The sequence below is a fragment of the Puma concolor genome, chromosome D1 (genome assembly GCF_028749965.1).
Source record: "Puma concolor isolate L17-30 chromosome D1, mPumCon1.1.hap2, whole genome shotgun sequence".
In the NCBI taxonomy this organism is placed as follows: Eukaryota; Metazoa; Chordata; class Mammalia; order Carnivora; family Felidae; genus Puma; species Puma concolor.
Window position 1 is genome coordinate 110317058 of NC_141676.1, and position 22301 is coordinate 110339358.

Here is a 22301-nt window from a genome sequence, read left to right on the forward strand (position 1 = left end):
ATAAATGCACTTATCCTAAAGATACAGAGGTATTTTTATACAATCCACAAGCAGGAATGTAGATGGTGTCATAAAGGGATTGGAACTAGGAAAGAGAAAGCTGTAAGGAACACAGGCAGCATGTGTGTCTGCTTCTCTCATATTTACTTCCTTCTAACATCTGCTTAATTCTTACCTGTCTGTGAACCAGCTCTGTCTCCTCCTTAGTCCATTTGGAAGACTACGGTTGCTGCAAGTTCCATGTTAGATATCTAGACACATCCAGAGACCAATTTCCATTTTTCTCCAGAGACAATCCAGTTGGCCCAGTTTGGAACGGGTGTTTATATCAAAGAGAGAAGGCCAGTGAGACAGGAAGATGTAACAAGCCAATCCCTTTGGATGGGGTATATGGCATATTAGCAGTTCTGGAAGAAGGATTGGTCAGTGGCTTCCCTTTGTGTCAAAAATATAGCCTCTATAGTGTCCAAAAGTGAATGTAGGTTTCTTGTCATGTTTCCTTTTCCTGTATTTTACAGGTTAGTGTATTTAGTGTCTGTTCTAGCTCCCTGGACAAGTGAGAGCTTGTGCCCCTGAATCTAGGGTCTAGGGGTTTGTGTTTGTATAAGGAAGAGATGGAATTGGTCTAAAGGCAGCAGAATGTAGAGCTAAGGATAATCTAATACGTAGCATCCTGGACAAAACTAAAATGGAAAGCAAGATAGGCAGCTCAAGTGAAGCATCTTAAAGAAACTAGGTAGATGGAGCAGAACATAGCTACAAGCCAACAGGATGGAAACGGGAAACCAGCCCAAAGAAAGGCTTCAATGAGAGGTCAGAAGCATAGCTTAATTAGACACCGTTAGCCAGAAGAAAAGGCATGGGACTTTTTATAAGGTCCCCAGCCTCAGGAGAGATCTAACAAGGATCTAAGGTAAGGTAGTTTAGACACAACATTCAGGTGATTAAGATAGAATGAAAACTTCATCCATGCCAGACTCCCTTCTCTCCTTTGGCATACTCAGCCAATCATTAAACCTTGTTATGTTTACATCAGTGGTATCTTTCAGATTTATGACCTTTTCTGAACTCCCCGCCGTCACTGTCTTTGTTGAGTCTCTTACCATTTCGGACTGTACTGCTCAGGAACAGTAGGCATTGGTTTCCTAGGCATTGGTTTCCTAGGTCTGTTGTAACGAAGTACCACTAACAGAATGGCTTAAAGTAACATTGTCTCATAGTTCTGGGGGCTACAAGTACAAGGTGTTGCCTGGTTTCTTCCTTCTTTGGGCTGTGAGGGAGAATCTGTTCCAGGCCTCTTGCCTCTGTTCCAGGCCTCTTGCCTCGCGCCTAGTGCTTTGCTGGCAATCTTTGGCATTCTTTGGCATGTAGGTGTCCCATTCCAATCCTCCGTTGTAACATGACATTTTTCCTGTATCTCTTCACATAGCCTTCCCTCTGTGTATGTGTGTGTCTGTGTCCAGATTTACCCCTTTTTATGAGGACACCAGTCACAGTGGATTAGGGCCCACCATAATGACTTCATTTTAACTTGATCATGGGCCAAGACTGTTTCCAAATAAGGCACGTTCTGAAGTCCTGGAGGTTAGGACTTCTTTGTGTCTCTTTTGAGGGATATAATTCAGTCCATGACAGACTCCCATTTAGTTCTGCATTGCATCTAGAATTATGGCATTGGACACTTTTGATGACTCATTCACCCTAGGATGAAGTCTGAATACCTGATTGTGTGATATACCTCCAATCATAATGTGGCATCTGTGATCTAGTCAGTGACTTCTCTACATGACATGCTATTCATGCTACACTTTTTTCCCCCATGCCATTGCGTCCTTTCATTATATCCCTTTCACCCTCCAACTGGTCAGCAAATTTCTATTTCTCTTTCAAGGCCCAGAACAAATATTATCTCTGCTTTGTAATCTTTCTAAACCATTTATATCCCCAAGGAGAACTTATTTTTCACTCTCTGTGTTTCTACAACAGTTAAGCAAAGAGTACTCTGTACTTCTGTGATATCTCATATCTTCTATAATGTATTTCACTTTGAATTATGGCTATTGGTTTGACGGTCTGGTAGACTGTAAGTTCCTCAAGGCCAGATGCAATGATTAACTCATTGTTATTTCCCCAGCACACACACAGCTAGTGCATGGTGGTGCTCTATAAATGCTCACTGAGTGGAAATGATCTGTTAAGCAAAATTCTCTATGTCCCTGAACTTCTATATATATGCAGTCTGCACATAACCTGATGAGCTTCATAATGAACTAAAATTGATTAAGTTTATGATTAATACTATGATTAGTATAGATTAATATTATATATTAATATACTATATAGATATAATATAGATTAATAATTATTCAAAGGCAAACTTTAGTATCTGCCTTTGAATAATCCATGAATAATTTTAAGTATATTTGGATTATGCATGCTGGTACAAATAATTTAATATTTTAATTAGAAATGTTGTATTTATATTTCTGGAAGTTTAAGCTTAGAAAATAAGGCACATAGGGGCGCCTGGGTGGCTCAGTCGGTTGGGCGGCCGAATTCGGCTTGGGTCATGATCTCGCGGTCTGTGAGTTTGAGCCCCGCGTCGGGCTCTGTGCTGACCGCTCAGAGCCTGGAGCCTGTTTCGGATTCTGTGTCTCCCTCTGTCTCTGAACCCCCCCCCCCCCCCCCCGTTCATGCTCTGTCTCTCTCTCAAAAATAAATAAACGTTAAAAAAATAAAATAAAAAAGAAAAGGCACATAGGACAGATTAAAAAAAATTTTTTTAATGTTTATTTATTTTAGAGAGAGAGAGCACAAGCAGTGGAAGTGGAGAGAAGAGAGGGTAACAGAGGATCCAAAGCAGGCTTTGTGGTAACAGCAGAGAGCCCCATGTGGGGCTCCAACTCGCAAACCATGAGATCATGACCTGAACCAAAGTCGGATGCTCAACCAGCTGAGCTATAATTCCATGTATGAGCGAAACCATATGGTATTTGTCTTTCTCTGACTGCCTTACTTCACTTAGCATAATACTTTCTAGCTCCATCCATGTCATTGCAAATGGCAAGATTTCATTCTTTTTTTTATGGCTGAGTAATATTCCAGCGTGCATGAGTGTGCGTGTGTGTGTCTGTGTGAATGTCTATGTGTGTGTATCACATCTTCCTTATCCATTCATCAGTCAGTGGACCCTTGGGCTGAATCCATAGTTTGGCTATTGTTGATAATGCTGCTATAAACATCAGGGTGCCTGTATCCCTTTGAATCAGTATTATTGTATCCTTTAGGTAAATGCCTCGTAGTGCAATTGCTGAATCTTAGGGTAGTTCTATTTTTAACTTTTTGAGGAACCTCATGCTGTTTTCCACAGTGCAAGCGCGTTCCCCTTTCTCCACATCCGCACCAACATCTGTTCTTTCCTGTGTTGTTAGTCTCAGACCTTCTGAAGGTGTGAGGTGGTGTCTCATTGTGGTTCTGATTTGCATTTCGCCGACGATGAGTGATATTGAGCATCTTTTCATGGGTCTGTTAGCCATCTGTGTGTCTTCTTTGGACAGACATCTCGTTCTTGATTCCACTCTTTCTCATCTCTCCGTAAGTATCCCCTCAGCGAATTCTATAGGGTGTGTATTCAAAATAAGTCTAGATTCTAGTCATTTCTCAGCACTTCCACCTCTGCCGCCATGTTCCAAGTTGCCGTCATCTGTAGTCTGGATTACTGGAATAGTATCTAATTAGGTCTTGCCCTGCCGTTACTCTTGCTATTTTCAACCTGGAAGCTACCACCCTGCAAGATGTAAGTCAGATCTGGTCACTGCTATGCTCCAGAACTTCTAATGGGTTCTGATGTCACTGCAGAAGTCAAATTCCTTGCCTTGGTCTCTCATTACCTCTTGGGCCTCATCTTCTCGTCTTCACCTTCCTCTTTAATACCTTCACAGCATACTGGCTTCCTTTTTTTTTTTTTTTTTTAGGATTTTATTTTTAAGTAATCTCTACACCTGGTGTGAGGTTCGGACTCACAACCCTGAGATCCAGAGTTGCATGCCCTACTGACTGAGCCAGCCAGGTGCCCCAGACTGGCTTCCTTGATGTTCCTCAAACAGGAGAGGCAGGCTGCCACCTCAGAGCCTTTGTACTTGCCCTTCCCTCTGGAAGAGCTCTTTCCTTCTGTCTTTGCATAGCCTGCTCTCTCACCTCATCCAAGCTCCACTCGAGTGTCTTCATTTGACTATATTTAAAACTGCCCCTCTACCCCCTTGTCTGCTTTATCTTTCTCCTTAGCACTTACTACCATATAACATAATATGCATTTTACTTATTCATTTCGTTTATTGTTTGCACCCCCCAAGAGAATGTAAGCTGCATCAAGACAAGGATTTGTGTTTTGGTCTGTTTTATTCACAGTGGTACTCCAGTGCCTACCACATCACCTGGATTATCACAGGCAGTAAACAAATATTTGTTGAATACATTTAAAGTTTCCGCAAGTTTCCCTCCAGAAGACAAAATCAGGGTAACTGATAAGGGTTTTTTTTCCCCCAAGATTTTATGTTTAGTAATCTGTACACCCAACATGGGCTTTGAACTTACAACCCCAAGATCAAGAGTTGCATGCTCTACCGGACTGAGCCAGCCAGGTTTCCCGATAAGGGATCTTTAAATTGAAAAGGTAGTGACATTTAATTTCAGATACAAAGACTGAAGACTTTGGATGGGAATTAAAGACAAATGCTTCTGGGTATGGAGAATAGAGAAAGAGTTTTATCAGTTAGAATTTTGTATTTGTAAATGGAGTGTTTTGTAATCTTTTCCTACCAATGATTGATTTTGATAATAAATTTGGTGTTGAAACTAGCTGTTCTCCAAGTGGTTCTACGGGGAGTCGTGAGATGGATGACTGAGGGCTCCATATGAAGTGATTAATATCCTCACTACCCTCAATACCTGATCCTCAAAATCAGGAGCTGATTACCTGGAACTAAAGTTCTCATTTGTACTGATTAGCTAGCCTCATTTAACCGTCTTATAGGACCTTTTGAGACAAATAGAGTTTTCCAGAGTGTATGAATAGTGTGGACTGAAATAATTGCATAAAATTAGAAGTCAGTTTGAAATGTGTATGCATGCCATTCTCAATACTCTAAAAAACTATGATCTCCACAATTCTTTTCTGAATAGGGTGGTTCATCCAAAGTGAATCAGAAGTCAATTTACACTTTAAAAATATACTAATTTTCAGGATGCCTGGGTGGTTCAGTCGGTTGAGCATCTGACTCTTGATTTCAGCTCGGGTCATGATCCCAGGGTCATGGGATTGAGCCCCACATTGGGCTCTGTGCTGAGCATAGAGCCTGCTTGAGATTCTCTCTCTCCCTCTCTCTCTCTCTCTCTGCCTCTTGTGCGCACTCTCTCTTTGTCTCTAAACAAACAAACAAACAAAAATTTTCTAACTTGTGTAGGCATTGTTTTTATTTTGTTATGTTTGCCCCACAAGAGGCATGTGGATGGTAGAATTTCCTCTGTATACCCCTCTGTACTTAGAAGATACAACTCTATAGCCATTGCATTGTGAAGGCTTTTGCCATTTCTCAGTTGGACCAATGTCCAATTCCACTCCCCATCTCCGATACAGTGAGCTTATATAAACATTCAGGAATTTAAACGACCTCAATAAACATGGGGAGGGAGAAAAAAGCCTGAATCGACAGAGTTTAAACCTGCAGTGGTTGGGGGGAAAAATAACTACATTAGGTCATTCAATAGAATGGAGACTCAGACGAAGCTGAATTGTAGGAAGATAAAGTTATAGTTCGTTTGCATGCTTGAAGCAGTAGGCTGAAAATACTTGCCTGCTAAAAGAGGAAGAACTGATCCAAATGATAGCTGGCATATAAGAGTGATTCAAATACGTGTGTACTCCAGGAAAGTATGCACATCTTTTCGGACACAACATGCATCTGAGTCTCAGGACTTTTGTGAGAAATACATATGTGAGTGGTGAATGAAAAATCTCCCAGAATGCGTAGCTGAATTTGTCACGTCGTCCCTCTGGAATGCCCATGATGGACTTCTTATATCAGTTGGTTGTAGTCTTGTAATAGTGCCTGTCTGTCTCTCTTGCTTCAGAAGTCATTCAGGTTGACTAAATTCTGGTCAATTCCATTTTGTATGTATCTTTCAAATCTGTCTATACTTTGTCTTTCCTGGTACTATTGCCCTGATTTTGACACTTAACATCTCTTACCAGAATTGTCATAAGCTCAATTCCTCTGGTTTTGTCCAACTCCCAAATATCTTCAAGAATCTTTCTAATGATTAGAATAATCATATTACACCTAGCTAAAACTATTTCAAATATCCCATGTATATACATATACACAACACTTAAAGAATTACGTCTAAAGTTATTAGGATGGCATAAAAGATATGCTTTGGTACCATGGGGTTTTCCTTCATCTTCTATTTTCTCTTCGCTTTTACATTATTATGCTATATGTGGCTCCTGAAATGCCACGGTCTAGCTCAACACCATATACTTTGCATCTGTAGCATTAGCGTTAGATTAGGCCGTGAGTGACAGAAACAACAAAATAACAATGACTTACATATGAGGGAAATTTGTTTCTCCTTCGTGTAAGAGAAGCATGAAGTTGCACTGTCTAGGGTCAACAGGGCGGCTTTACAAAGGTAGGGACCCAGGCTCTACCAACAAAGAAGAAGCACAGCTCTCAAACCCAGAAGAGAAACTGAGTTCTTTTGACGTCGTTTGATCCCTAGCATCAAGCTGTAGCTAAAGCAAGTTATACCCTTGGATTTTTAAATTGCACGTGTGCTTGTAACTTCAGGCCACGGTACCTAAGGTGAATAAGGAAGAAAATGAGGACGAGAAAACTTTGATAGACTGAGTCCATGGGTAGGTGCTCTTTTTTTTTTTTTTAATTTTTTTTTTAATGTTTAATTATTTTTGAGACAGAGAGAGACAGAGCATGAATGGGAGAGGGTCAGAGAGAGAGGGAGACACAGAATCTGGAGCAGGCTCCAGGCTCTGAGCTGTCAGCGCAGAGCCTGACGCGGGGCTCGAACTCATGGACCATGAGATCATGACCTGAGCCGAAGTCGGACACTTAACCGACTGAGCCACCCAGGCGCCCCATGGGTAGGTGCTCTTAATGAGGTGATGCATGTGGCAGTGCACTACTTGGGTACAGAACCTGGATGGGCAGCAGAGAGATTGAGGTATGAGATTTGTGAGTTAGGAAGTAAGCAGAACCGTTTCTGGTGATGATATTTATGATGCGACTCTGGAGAGTAGGTACCTCAGGTGGTATAGATGAAAACTGTCCATAAAGAGGAGGCAGTCAAGAAAGTGAGAGGCCGGTGAGTTTGATGGCTTCATATAAATGCCCCTTGGCGTAGGCCAACGACATCATGTCAGAGTTTAAGTTAGCAATAACAGGATTGTCGGAAGCTGAGGTCCACTTCTCTTCTGGTTCGGTCTTTCCTAGGGATAGATCTTAGTATGAGCTCGGGGAATAGCCCATTCAGTCATTCTTCCAGAAATATTATTTGTCTGACTTTGGATAAGTATTGTGAGTTCAAGGTCATTCTTAATGCCAGGTACCTGGGGTGTAGTTCAAGGTAGAGTCATAAATATTAATAGTGATCTGGGCTGGGGATAGGATTGACAGCTTCTTTTGAGGGCAGAAAAGTCTGGAAGGGGGTGGAGTTAGGTCAATACTTTTGGGTATGGCCTAGATTCTCCTCAGGCAGCAGTTTGGAATTCATTCTAGCACAAAGATGCAAGGGTCTTTAGGACCCCAAAGTTTGATATAAGGAAGCATGACTTTAGGGACTTAACCTGGAAAATTTTTACATCAGATGAAACTACACATCTGTCTCAACCATTCACAATAAAAATACATGTCAGCAACTCAATGAGTTGTAAAAGTTTATAATTGACAAGCAAGTTAAACATTGGTATCTGTCTTTCACGGGTAAGAATTTATTGTTAAAACAGTTGACTTTTTAGAAGCATTTCTTGTCTGAAAATAGAGAGCAGAGTAGTTATAATAGAAACATTTAAAAGTGATTCACATTTAAGATGGTTAGTTTTTTGTTTGTTTTGTCTTATGTCTAGGGACTTGTAATCTACTGGCTGAAGAGCAGTATCATAAGGTACAAATTAAAAAACAGAGGGGCTGGAACATAGTTTATCTTTACTCCAGTGGAAATTGCTATCTGTTTTATCAAAAGGCCATTTCTACCAGTGAACAGGTTATTCACAAATGAAGAAATATAAATGGCCATTAAGCACTGAAAAAAATGCCCAACTTCACTAGTAATCAAAGAGATGAAAATTAAATCAATGATATGCAGTTTTTACCTATCAAATTGACAGTTTTGCTGAGGGTGACTAACCTGATGATCGATCACTTTAGTTTTCCCTTACCTCACTTTTCCCATCACTGGAAATTAAATGACTCAAACATTAGGGTATAAATCATCACAGTGAATTTCAAGATCATTAAAGAAAGCAGTGTTGTTGGAATCTCTAAACTGAGAATGTAGAAGCAAATTTTCCTCTAATTCCAGACCTAAAGCATTTAGAAAATTTTCTCTACACAAATGCTCAGAAATCAATATCATTGAGGCAGAGCAAAAAGAAAGAATTGGCTCTCTTCCAATTCTAAACCTTCTCAGATGCCATTTTTTCTCATTGGAAGTCCACCAAAGAGTGTTTGGGACCTATTCACCTGATCAGAGCCAAATGCTTGGGCTCTTCTTATTCCTTAAGAAAGGATGTAGCTTTTATTACATTTTCTGTCAGGCAGCATTTCATTAGAATAGGCAGCCTGAAATGTAGCCTGCATTCTTCAATTGTGCTTCCACGGAGTTGCTGCAAAAGAGTGCCCATTTATTTTTGTTAAATACACAGAGACCTAGTGAATGTTATGTGTGTGTTTTTAAGATTTTATTTTTAAGTAATCTCTACACCCAGTGTAGGGCTCGAACTTACAGCCCTGAGATCAAGAGTCACACACTCCACTGACTGAGCCAGCTAGGTGGCCTGAGACCTAATGCGGTGTAAGAGTCATTGTTATGATCCTCCCTTAGTTAAATATGTTGAACAGAATTTCCTTAGCATCCTAAAGATCTCAAGAAGAAAAGGAAAAAAGGTTTTTCATTTCCTAAACCACCGTCTACGGTTCTCTTCAGATGATGGTGTCTGGCCAGTAGTTCTTTGACAGCTTGGATGGTCATGATTTCAGCCTTGTTTTCCAAGGCTTTCAAGGGGGGGTCAATAGGGACTAAATATTATGTGGCCACCTGCTACCTGTGCCCCCAACTACATCCTGCCATACACACGTGCACGCTTTTCTTCTTCATCTCCATCCATGACCACCAGCATTGGGCTCTGCTCTTCAAATACACTTCCCACCATCTCCACACATGCCATCGTTAGAGCTGGAAGAGACCTGAAAGGTTATCCAGTCTAGTGAAAGCCCATCGTCTTAAGTTTAATTTTTGTCAGAGTGTAACAATATATAGTGGCAGTTTCAGCTAAATCCCCTATGCAACAGAGAACAGCTTCCAAAGCATCTTCAGGCCAAGGTGCAAAAATTTCAAGAGACCCCCCCCCCCCCCCAAAACTCCTATAGCCCTATGTGGAGAGTGTAAAGTCACGGGTTGTGGGTGATGAGACATGAGTTTTGCAGAGAGCTGGTGATGTGCTGTGAGCTTCTCCTTCCCTCCCCAAGGATGCCTGCCTCACCTCCAGTCCAGGGAAAGAGCCTCAACAGGACCACTCACAGAGTTCAATATGTGCTCCCAGCAGTTGGGGAATGTGTGTGTGTGTGTGTGTGTGTGTGTGTGTGTGTTTAATTAATGCTTATTCATTTTTGAGAGACAGAGTGTGAGTGAGGGAGGGGCAGAGAGAGAGGGAGACAGAATCCAAAGCAGGATCCAGGCTGTGAGCTGTCAGCACAGAGCCCGATGTGGGGCTCAACTCACAAGCCATGAGACTATGACCTGAGCCCAAGTCGGAAGCTTAACCGACTAAGCCACCCAGGCACCCCAGTTGGCGAATGTGTTTTAACTACACCTGAGAAATCTAAAGAGGGAGGGGCTGGAGGTTCAAAGCAGAGGTCGCGATGTGTTGGAACTAACCTGCACTTCTCTACTTTGTTGGGGGGAAGGATGAGTAAGTGTCTTCTGTGGACCACAAGGAATCGTGCCTGTGAGAAGCCAGCGTGGAAATGTCCCCGTGTCCCCTGCTGCGGGCGCACCACCGGATGCCTGCGGACTGCGGAAGGGGCAGCCAGCACTGGTCAGAAGACAGAGGCTTGCGCCCACGTCAAGGGACCCGCAGCCGAAAACTTTCTTGTGATGTGGGATTTGTGAAGACTGCACGAAGTCTGCCAAGCTGCCCAGGATTTAAAAAAAAAAAAAAAAAGCTGGTTTAAAATCTTCTCTGAGACCGGAGAGTGTGATGGCCACATCGCCACCACAGTGCCTGTTAGGTATGAATTCTTCTGCTTTCCTTTCCTTTCTTTTCCATGTCCTCTGACCCTGGAACGGCCAAAACCCAGGGTTGGCAACATGAGGGAGGGGAAGCACTAGGTGGGGTGGAGAGCGGTCGCTGCCTTCCTCCTCCTCCCCAAGAGCAGGCTTCTGGCTGCAACAGGCCAGAGTTGGGGGTCAGGGATTGGAGACTATCCTTGAATTGACTGTGTGTTGTGTGGCCTGAAGAGAATAAGCGGACATTTTATTATCTAAGGACGCCCTGAAACTAACTGGTGTGACTTTTTACCTGGAGCTGGGAGACAAAGGGTGCCCCAGAGTGGCTGTAAGGGACCCAAGGGAGCAAAAAATCACCCGGGCCTCTCAGCCCTTGTATTGTGCAGCACCCTGTGCTGTGGCCTTCGCTACGCATCCCACCAAAGCCTACAGAAGGCACGCTTCACTGCACATAGGTGCTAATTCAAGTAACACGCTACTGGGTGTCATGGTCTATCAACATCTCACCTTCTAACTGTCACAGCTCCCCCACTCCTTCCCGAAAATCCAGGCCACACAATCCCAGACTCCTATCCTTGAATATTTATTGCGTACAATCCTTTCAGGTACAGATAGATAACAAAAACCAGCCGAGCTGTTTTAAGTAGAAAAGTATTTAGTGCAGGAATTCAGTGGTGGAAACTGTGGACAGGGCTGGAGGGCCGGGCTGTAGGTGGGGACGCCAGCGATGACTCCTAGAATAGCACTGGCTCCTGGAGCTGCCATGTCTGCTCTAATCAAGATGCTGGGGGAGGGAGGAGGAATCAGCGACTGACTCCAGGACCATCCCCTCCCAGCTTGGATACAGGGACCAGGGTGGCTGCCGCTAATCTGCTGGCTCCAGAGCCATTTTACATTCGATATATCCACAGCAGCAAAAAAAGGTGCCATACGTGTTATATATTTTTTAAAAGTTTATTTATTTTTGAGAGAGACTGAGTGTGAGTGGGAGAGGGGCAGAGAGGGGGAGACCGTGAATCTGAAGCAGCCTCCAGGCTCCGAGCTGTCAGCACAGAGCCGGACTCGGGGCTCGAACTCACAAACTGTGAGATCATGACCCGAGCCTAAGTCGGACGCTCAACCGACCGAGCCACCCAGGCGCCCTAGATGCCATTCGTGTTACATACTCAGTGTCTCCTTGACTCAGTCCTGAATTCACGTGTCTGAACATGCATGTGATTGATGAAACTGAAGTCTTCCAGAGACATGGGTGAATGTGATTTTAGCTTTCCATCCACTACACAACCAGAGAGGCACATGAGATTAGGATACTCAGTGGGCCAATCCACTGCACCTGCTCGACCATGGCTCTTTCTCACTTGATACACGTTTTGACTTGGTGGATTACATGCGCCAGCAGCTTCCCAAAAAAGGATGCATAGCCAGGAATTTTTTGAGAAATTTCATGTCTCAAATGTCTTTATCTTCCTATTTACCTAACAGTTTGCCCTAGTGTTTAATGGTTGGAAATCATTTTCCATTAGAATTTTGAAGACACTTTGGTATTTTCTCCTGGGTTCCAGGGTTGTGGTTAAGAAGTCCATTGCGATCTTGATTCCTACATGTTTGTGTGGAAACGACTGGCTTTTTCCCCCTCTGATCCACTTTTCAGATCCTTTCTTTATGTGTGGTTTTATAAAATGTTACAGTGATGTGACTTTCTCCTTTGCTGTGGATTCCTTCATATGGATACTCTTGCTTTTCCATAACAGGGTATTTTTGGTATTTGTTTTCAATTCGAGAATTTCCTTTTCTTCATTCCTTGATTCTCTTCCTAAAATGCCTTCATCCTCTTCCCGAAATGCCTCAAAAGTTGGACGTATCTTCTGATTTTGGATATATCTTCTGATTTTCTTATTATCTCCCTTTCCCCATCTTTTTGTATCTTGGTTTCACTTCTTAGTAGATTCCCTCAACTTTATCTTTCAATCTTTCTGATGAGTTTAAAATTTTTCCTACCAGCCTTTAATTTCCAAAAAGTTTTTGTGGTTGTTGATGCTTTCTGATTATTTTCTTCTTTTTTTTTTAAAAAAAAATTTTTTTTTTCAACGTTTATTTATTTTTGGGACAGAGAGAGACAGAGCATGAACGGGGGAGGGGCAGAGAGAGAGGGAGACACAGAATCGGAAACAGGCTCCAGGCTCCGAGCCATCAGCCCAGAGCCCGACGCGGGGCTCGAACTCACAGACCGCGAGATCGTGACCTGGCTGAAGTCGGACACTTAACCGACTGCGCCACCCAGGCGCCCCTGATTATTTTCTTCTTATAGCATACTGTTCTTGTTTTGTAGATTCATCATTGTATTATCTCTCTGGTGATATTATTATCTTGAAAGCTTTATTTCAGTCCCAGCTTGGTCTTTCTTTCTCTGACTTCATTTTATTCTGTTTAGTGGCTTGTTTTGGCTTCTGACTTCCCACACTAGGGTTCAGCTTCCTTAATTCTGCTAAGTCAGCTACCAATTGTTCCACTATTTTCATCTTCGGAAATTTGGTTGACACTCTTATCTGCTGACTGCTGTCGACTTTCCTTCTCTTGTGTCCTTGTGGGTTTACGTCTTCCTTTTTTGTTTTGTTTTGTTTTGTTTTGTTTTTTATTTTTTTTTCAACGTTTATTTATTTTTGGGACAGAGAGAGACAGAGCATGAACGGGGGAGGGGCAGAGAGAGAGGGAGACACAGAATCGGAAACAGGCTCCAGGCTCTGAGCCATCAGCCCAGAGCCTGACGCGGGCCTCGAACTCACGGACCGCGAGATCGTGACCTGGCTGAAGTCAGACGCTTAACCGACTGCGCCACCCAGGCGCCCCTGTTTTGTTTTGTTTTTAGTTCATCTGTTTACTATATCACTCCCTGGGGTTTTGGAAAGGACCAAAGATAAACATACACGTTCAATACACTATATTTTAAAATGACTTTCATTTGATGTGTGAGGCATGAAGATCCAGGGGAGTGAGGTGCTCTGCCCAAGGTCCAAACACTAGTTTGTGGCAAAGCTAAGTCCTTAGTTCTTCTGATTTAAATTTAAGGTTATTACCTATTTCTGTTCTACCATTCCTTCCCTCCTATCACTAGCACTTGCAACTCTCTGATACTCTTCCTGTATTATTCATTCATTCATTTATTCATTCATGTCCTTCCCCAACCCATCTTCCATACTGTCTATATGCAATTGCTAGAATCTTGCCCAGCACAGATTAAACACTCAATATTTAATTATTCAATTAATAATGACAAGGTGGGTGACCCATACCGTAGATTTCCTCTCACTTAGGATTATGCTTTTAAGGAAGACAAACTCTTCTTCAGGTGATGGTTGATGAGAGGATTTCAGACATGTTGACTTGGGGTTTGGGAAGATAATATCTAACCTTCTCTCTTAAAAGGCAGAAGACAGGGTGATTGGCAGCATGGAATTTGAAGACAGAGGTAGGTTTCAGTCCTGAGTTCAAATTCTACTACTACGTCACTTAAAACGTGCATAGCCTCTTCCTCCTTTTCAAAAGTCTCAGCACATAAGTAAATCTGAGTTTTAAATCCCCAGATCATTGTATTCTTTTAATTTCTTCTCCCCCCCCCTCCCCCCCCACTCACCATAATTGTTCTGCTCTTTTGGAGTTCTATGGTATCTGTTTTTGAAGAAAGAGGAATTTCTTCCTTTGTTTGCATGGGTAAGTGCTAACCATATTTTATAGAACTTGTGTGAGTCTACTCCCCACCCCCAGGCTAGAAAAATCATTTTTTATTGTCTTTTCCTAAATCTTCAGAGTATGCTCACTATGGTGCTTAACAATGCTTTGGTTTTTTATTAATACTTGACATACATTCTGACCTTTAGTGCTTTTGGCTGAAGATCACAGGAAGATAGTATAGCAAGTAATTACATTTTACTTCTAGCCCTTATTTCTAATTGGTCCATTACTTCTTGGTAACTTAATAAAGCTAAGAATAAAAATCCTTTCAGATTACTGAAGAATTCTTTTGTAGGTCATATAGAAATTATTATTGTGTTAAGGCTTTATTCTGGGAAATACCAGACTATGGCAGAGCTCCCAACAGGTTTCCCAAAAGGTTACATAGACTAAGAATCTGTCTCATTGGATTACTTTTGCCTTCCAAGTATTTGAATGTGTATAATCTTTCCTAAAACAATGAAGTAAGTGATATACTTTCCTTCTGCTATTGCAACTTGGATACACATGGAGGCAGTACAGTCTAATGGACAGATCCAAAGTTGACCGACCTGCTTTCACATCCGGGATCTGTTGTTGACCAGTAGTAGGATTATGCTCACTGGTGTGTGTTATTAAACCCATACCTTTGTATTTCCATACATAAAAGGTTGCTTTCTGAATTAACAAAAGAATATTGTACATTTGGAAGGGCTACATCAGTTTGATATCAGTGGGTAGTAACAAATCACTTCCGAGTGACAGACACAAATTTTTACTGTATATTCTCTATACATCTCCATCTGGATGTCTTAGAGGCATTCCGAACACAAAAGTCCAACGTAAAATTCATTATTTCATTATTTCCCGTGTCAGACTTGCTCCTCTCCCTAGAGTCTTCAAGAGGAAAAAAAAAATCTTTTGTGCCTTGCAGTAGTCAGAAGCCAGAAGTTAGCCTCGAGTCCTCCTTCCCCTTTACAAGGAAGTCCTATCAGCACTCAACTTTGTAGACTCTCCTTTCTAAATATGTTCACGCTCTGTTCCCTCCTTTCCATCCCTAGTTTAGGCTCCCTATTAGCTTTGCCTGGACTATTACACTTGCCTCCTTACTAGCATTTCTGCCCTGTCCTATCCATCACACACATTAATGTCTCAACAGTCAGGACATTCCTAAGCTTCCTGGTGTCACAAGGCTTCAGGAGGCATCGAGCTCTTGAAGGCATGTTCCTGCTGACCTTTCTGACCTTGCCTTTTACCACATCTTCATGTGCTCTCGGTGAGCCAGTCACACCTTGTGTTTGTAATTCTTCTTCCTTTTGCCTGCCACGTTCTGTTTCTTTGTCTACCAAACCTCTACTTTTTACGAAGCTGCCTTATTCATCTCAATGAAACTATTCCTGATCTCGTTACCCTCTCAGTGCTGTCTCTTGCCTTTTGCATCAAGAACCTCCTCCGTTCTACCTTCCATGGAAACCACTATTGAACCCTCTCTGGAGACTTGATGTATCTGTTTAAGGGCCCAGACTGTGGAATCAGCAAATCTGGGTTTGAATGTATTATCTATTAACTGTGTGACTTTGAGCAATTTGTATAACCTCTCTCGACCTCGGTTTCTTGTTCTATAAAGTGGGGATAATAAAAACATGGTAAGCACATAATGATAATAATAATAAGCATTATTATCATTGCTTCATTTTACTTTATTTTAATTGGTGATTTATATGTCTGGTTTCCTGCATTGCCCACAAGCATCTGAAGTCAGAATGTCCTTAACTAATTATTAAGCAACATTAACTAAGCACTTCCTATGTGCTTACATCCACTTACATATTTGTAGACAAACACTCCATCAGCCTTCATCTTGCATAAGTGAGCAATATGCATTTAATTTGAAAACATTCCAACATTTATCCCTCTTGATCTGTCACAATTTCTCTTTGCATAATTCATGAAAAAGAGTTTTGGTTGGTATCATTCTTGCTTTTTCATTATTCTTTAGTGAAATTTCTGTATCTTATTATTTGCCTGAGTAATATGGAGAGAAAAACTTCTAAAATAATAATCATTGTCATCACTCCTGTTACATATGTCTGTTTCTTGCACTGACATCCATTAAATATTTTGGCTTCCACAAAAGGTGGCCCTCTAAATGAGGGCATTTGCTAGGTTGGTTCTGTTTTTTTCTACCTGCATTCTCTTCCTCAGGATATTTAGTTTCATTTCCTTGTCCAGCTGCCACTGCTAGGCCAGAGTTCCAGATCTCTCGTTCTAACAGTCTTTTCCATTTTTTTAAAATTTTATTTACTTTTGAGTAGCTTGTGATCAGTCTTTTATTTTTTACTTTTTTGATGTTTATTTTCATTTATTTAAAAATTTTTTTTAATGTTTATTTATTTTTGAGACAGAGAGAGACAGAGCATGAGCAGCGGAGGGGCAGAGAGAGAGGGAGACACAGAATCGGAAGCAGGCTCTAGGTTCTGAGCTGTCATCACAGAGCCCTATGTGGGGCTCGAACCCATGAACTATGAGATCATGACCTGAGCTGAAGTCAGTCGCTCAAACCACTGAGCCACTCAGGCCCCCCTCTAGCAGTCTTCTCCGTGTATTTTAAACAGGCCCAGACATGACCCCCTGAACACATAGCTATTCCTTGAAGCTTGAAAATCAAGCCTGTTCTCTTCTTCCTTTCTTAGTCTGGTCTTTTGTCTCTTCTTGCTAAGCAATCACCAACTTCTCTGGGTTCTAAGGACGCCTCCTTTGTTCTGGTTCCTTCTTCTTTATTCCTATTACCACGATTCATGATCCACTGGACCCTGCTACAGAATCCACGCTGCCGTAATGACCTGCTAATGGCTCTCCCCGCATTCAACCCTTTATTTCTAATGTGTTCTACAGGAGCAGCCTTCTTAGTACTGGACTGCTCAAAAAGCCTCTTAAGGACTGTCTCTACAGTGGAACTGAAACTGCTTGACCTCAGTTCAAGGCCCTTTCTAGTTGAACCCCAACCTACATTTCTTTCCTTGTCTTCTATTTCGTATCATGAAGTCCCCTCTTTCAGCCATGCTGTTTGCTCGTTCTTCCATGCTGAGGCGCAATACTCTACTTTTTACCTTGATTCCAAATGCTGTCTTACTCATCACCTATCCTAGGTCCTAGGCATAATTTAAAGCCCAGGAAAAAAAAGGTGTTTGTTTTTTTGAAGTTGTTTCTGATTGAGCCTGGTGCTGTCTAATCTAATTTTGAATCCCTTTAGAATTTATGGCATTTGACATATAGTACTTTACTTTGTCAATTTTTATTGTACATGCTTTCTTTCCCCTATATATTGCTAATTTCTTGATGCCAAGGAGACATATACATATTAATATATATATTAATGTTTTGAGCCCTAGGACCATATACATTAAACCCAAAACGGGGACCTATAGTCTATGAAAATACGACAGTACTTGTGGGAAGACAGTACTGTGATTTGAATTTAGAGCACGTATGACTTGCGGAAAATCCACCCAAATTTCAAATTTTATCAGTTTCTTTTGTTAATGCATTTAAGTTTCTTTTCCAACAAACGCGTTCTTCAGGACGGTACAGGCACTGTTATTTGGCATATATGAGTTGAAAGTTTAGCTCTTCTTTGTTTCATTTTATCTGATTTAATGGGGAAACAAGTAAATCAAAGCATGAAAATCAAATATATCAAACCTCAGAATATTCTTAGGTGATTTATTTTGACAAGTGTTTAAATTATTTAGCAATTCTGAATTCATTTGATTTTAATTATTTATAACAACACATTAGTAAATGTTTTGAAGAGTGTTTTGTAAAAGTAGGCAGCATCTCAGTAAATATCACAATAACCCTGCCATTTAATTTTTGCTGACAAGTGGGTTGGGCCTATGAGGATAATTTTAAGAGACATTAGGGGACACTGTTTCTGCAACTAATACAGGATGGCACTATACTTACCCTTTCAATTCTTTGTGCTGCTATATAGTTTTTCAATACTTTTCAAAAACTGTCAGCAGTTCAATAAGACTTTTAGTTCATTCTTGAGCTTAAAATATCATTTTTATGTGCTCAATGGTATATGCCCAAATTTCTCAAGTGCTTACCTACTTACTTTTTAACAGCAGCACTTTTCAATGATGTTCCATTACATCCTAAATGTCGCAACCTCTTCTCTTTCTACTTCTGCTTGGAAATTTTTCAAAAGCACATCAGTATTTGAATAATAATGCAATAATCTACAGTGTAGATTTTATGTGGAATAACTCCATGTAATGGACCTATTCATTTTGCCCCTTAATTATTTTCCTTTGACGTTTTCAATAAAATCACTTAGAATGAGATTAGTGTAAAGAGGGCATCCCCCAAATTTGTTGGCTTTGAAAGCAAGACCAGGAAGAATCAGTGCATTAATTATGTAACTCCTGCAGTGGGTACCACCCACAGGAGTATCCACTTTAAGACTTGTATTGCTAATAAACACTGAGCTTAGTGTTTATAATCCCAGTGCTCGTAAATTACCCAGAAACTTACAACCTTCCGCACTATCCAAGATGGAGAGACATTGTATGTCACAGATATAAATATTCCACTTACTAGTGAGATGGAATCATATCTCTGTAAATATTTCAGAAAGCATCTCTAACTGATAAGTACATTAAAAGAATTGACAGTAGCTAGGCTGTTACAAGATGTCTGCGGTCAAGATTTGAGAGGTAGAGGTGAGGCAGAAGCCATCTGTTTCTTCTGCTGTTCAGCATGGGTAGTGATGACGTGGGGTTCTTTCTGCAACAACAGTCCAGTGTCCAGGTGCTCACTATTGGCAAATAGAGGGTCACTATACTCATTGGGATGATTGATCTTGACCATCTGGGAGAAATAGGTCTCCTGCTATACAAGAGGACAAAGAGTTTTTCTGGAATCTTGGGAACCTTTTGGTTTGCCTCTTACGTGCCAAGCCAGAAAAGTTCATGGAAAACTAGCTTCCCAATGCAGGCAGGACTCCTCAGGAAATAAACAACAATAAATAAATGTGTCCTTTAGTGTTTCTGTTTTCCTGCTCAGGGCTTTCTCTGACATCAGGAAAGTTTGCTCAAGCCATGCATGGGGTTCCCTACACAGAGAGGAGTTAGTGCCCAGGGGCAACTCTCTGCCATCAGGGATTGGAGGTGGATAGATTCCCACCTCCGTCCTTGAGAGGGGACAACTCGGAGTTGCATTGAATCTGTTCCTCACAGAAGTCCCAGTGGGATCGGCAGCCGTTGCCCACGTGATAACCGGCCCCACAACCAGTTCTGCTTTCTTTCCCCTTTCCTATCTCATCCCAATCTTCACTCTTCCTCTGGGAGGTCACCTCCCAAACAAACAGGTGCATCAAGCCCTCGTCTTGAGCTAATATGCATATACTTGAACCGATTTCCTTTATGTTTTTCCTCTTCCTTTTCCCTTGTATTTGTATGGGTGTGTTGGTGGTTAACTTGATAGTTTAGTCCACCTGTTATAGAACATGGTTCTCTGGACTGAATGAGAAGAGGAGCGAACACTACCCAGAGGTGGAGGCAATGATTCTTTGGAATTTGCATTTACCCTTCTTGTGAGAGACCGTGCATGTCTGAAGGTAACTACATCGCATGAGGCAGGAACAGGGTGTTTTGCTCTCGCCATTGTTTAGAACTTTAAATATGGAGGTGCCTGGGTGGCTCAGTCGGTTGAGCATCCTCAGCTCAGGTGATGATCTTGCGGTTCGTGGGTTCAAGCCCCATGTAGGAATCTGTGCTGACAGCTCAGAGCCTGGAGCCCGCTTTGGATTATGTCTCCCTCTCTGCCCCTCCCCTGCTCATTGTCTCTCTCTCAAAAATAAACAAACATTAAAAATTTAAAAATTAAAAAAAAAAGTTTAGGTATGGGTACAAATGTCCATAAAGGTTGAGTAGCCAAAGGTCTGAATTATGGGGGACATAATTCATAATTTAGCCTCCATTCCCAAGTCTCCCTACTCTGCCTTCCTATATTGCAGAGTCTGAAAAGTTACCAACTGTTGGGATACTTTCCACGAATTAGATACATTTGTTATGAATTAAAGGTGGAAGTGAGGTCAAGGCCATCTGCCTGTCACTTCCAGTATTTTCTACCAGCTCCTAGAGTCACAGGGGTGTTTTTTTCTCAGTGTCCAATTTCTAGCTGTGCAGATAGCAGGAGGCCAGGCGTGGGGTCTCTGACAGGCACGCAAGAGCTCACAAGGACCATGTGCAGCACCAGTGACTTCCTGACCCATAGTATGTTCTAGAGGCAGCCTGTGTTTCCACTTCCCTGGCTGTAGCCAAGGTGTGGCTCCTCTGCTGGGCTAGTTCTGTGTTCTTCCTAGAAGTCACCCCTGGACATCAGGCTAGAGTCTGCTTCTCCAGGCATTCCAAACATTTTTTGTAAGCACCTGATTCCAATTCCCTGATTTATATCCTTTTATGTTTATAAGGCATTTTTTTTAAATGTTTATTTGTTTTTAAGAGAGAGACAGAGCTCAAGCCAGGGAGGGGCAGAGAGAAAGAGAGACCCAGAATCTGAAGCAGGCTCCAGGCTCTGAGCTATCTGCCCAGAATCCAATATGGGGCTCCAACCCACAAACCATGGGATCATGACCTGAGCAGATGTCGGATGCTCAACTGACAGAGCCACCCAGGTGCCCCTTGAGGGGAATCTGTTCTAGACTCTCTCTTGCTTCTGGTGGTTTCCAGGAATCCTGGAGCTCCTTGTTCTGCAGCTGTTACTCTGATCTCGCCTTCCTCATCACACGGCTTTCTCCATCTATATCCCTCTGTCTCTGTGTCCACATTGCCCTCATAAGGGATGTTGGTCATTGAGTTAGGACCCAGCCTAGTTCTGTATGACTTCAACCTACTTATCACATCTTCAAAGATCCCATTTCCAGTAAGGTCACATTCACAGGTACAGGAATTAGGACTTCCATATACCTTTTTGGGAAACACAATTCAAACCTTAACACCAAAAGTAACCACTATTCTGATTCCTATCGTAATGGATTAGTTTTGGGCAGCTGGGTGGCTCAGTCCATGAAGCATCCAACTCTTGATTTTAGCTCAGGTCATGATCTCACAGGTCGTGAGTGGACCCTGCGTTGGTGCAGAGCCTGCTTGGGATTCTCTCTCTCCCTCTTGCTCTGCCCACTCCCTCACTCATGCTCTCTCTCTCTCTCTCAAAATAAATAAGTAAACATAATAGATTAGTTTTACCTTCTTGAGCTTCTTGAAACTCATATAAATGGAAGCACAGAGTAGTTCTGACTTTTTTCACTCAATATATGTCTGTAGAGTCACCATCCCATGTTTCACATATCAGTACTTGGTGTTTTTCCCAACACATTATAGTATTCCATTGTGGAAATTTATCTGTCCTACTGCCGGTAAACATTCAGGTACTTTTGAGTTTGGGGCTCACTAAAACCTGATTTTGCCCACAGAACTCTTCTGACACCAAGTGTGCAGATTTTTCACACCAACAACCAATTCTCCCACCCTCTGGGTGCCAACTGGGTGTCCTACAACTCAACTCAATTCTGTAACTAAGTACCTGGCATTATTACTACGGACCCCACAGGTTAAAGGCTCAGCCTTACATGACTGCCTCTACTTGAGATGCCAGTTGCAAACCTGGGCCCCCCGTGCTTCTGACCAGCCAGCTAGCAAGTCAGAGGGCTCCCCTGACCTCCTTCTCAGGTTTGATAATTTGCTTAAAGGACTCACAGAGCTCAGGAAAATAGGTTACTTACCTATTTATTTATTTATTTATTTATTTATATTGTTACCTACTTATCTACTTATTTTACAGGATAAGACTCAGGAACAGTCCAAAGGAGGAGATGCATAGACAAGATGTGGGGGGTAAGTAGGTAACAGAGCCTCCATGCTCTCTCTGGGAACACTACCCTCCAGCACTTCCTGTGTTCATCAACCCAGAGCTCTCTGAACCGTATCGGTTAATGTTTTTATGGAGATTCCATTATGGAGGTGCAGTTGATTAAATCACCGGTGGTTCACAATGAACTGAATTCT

At 41.9% G+C, this 22301-nt stretch overlaps 1 protein-coding gene and 1 long non-coding RNA gene across 2 annotated transcripts in view; both read left to right on the forward strand.

Moving 5' to 3' along the window:
- The first annotated feature begins 3372 nt into the window (after positions 1–3372).
- On the forward strand, positions 3373–9644 carry LOC147576989 (uncharacterized). The gene is made up of 2 exons (XR_015241376.1): positions 3373–4069; positions 4641–9644. It is a non-coding gene; the product is annotated as an uncharacterized LOC147576989 (long non-coding RNA).
- A 624-nt stretch (positions 9645–10268) lies between these two features.
- The window catches only part of SLC35F2 (solute carrier family 35 member F2), a 132658-nt gene continuing 120625 nt past the window's right edge, over positions 10269–22301 (forward strand). Inside the window, exons 1-2 of the mRNA XM_086679218.1 lie at positions 10269–10523; positions 22078–22130. The gene's annotated coding sequence lies outside the window, so the exon portion shown is untranslated. The remainder of the gene's footprint in view (positions 10524–22077; positions 22131–22301) is intronic.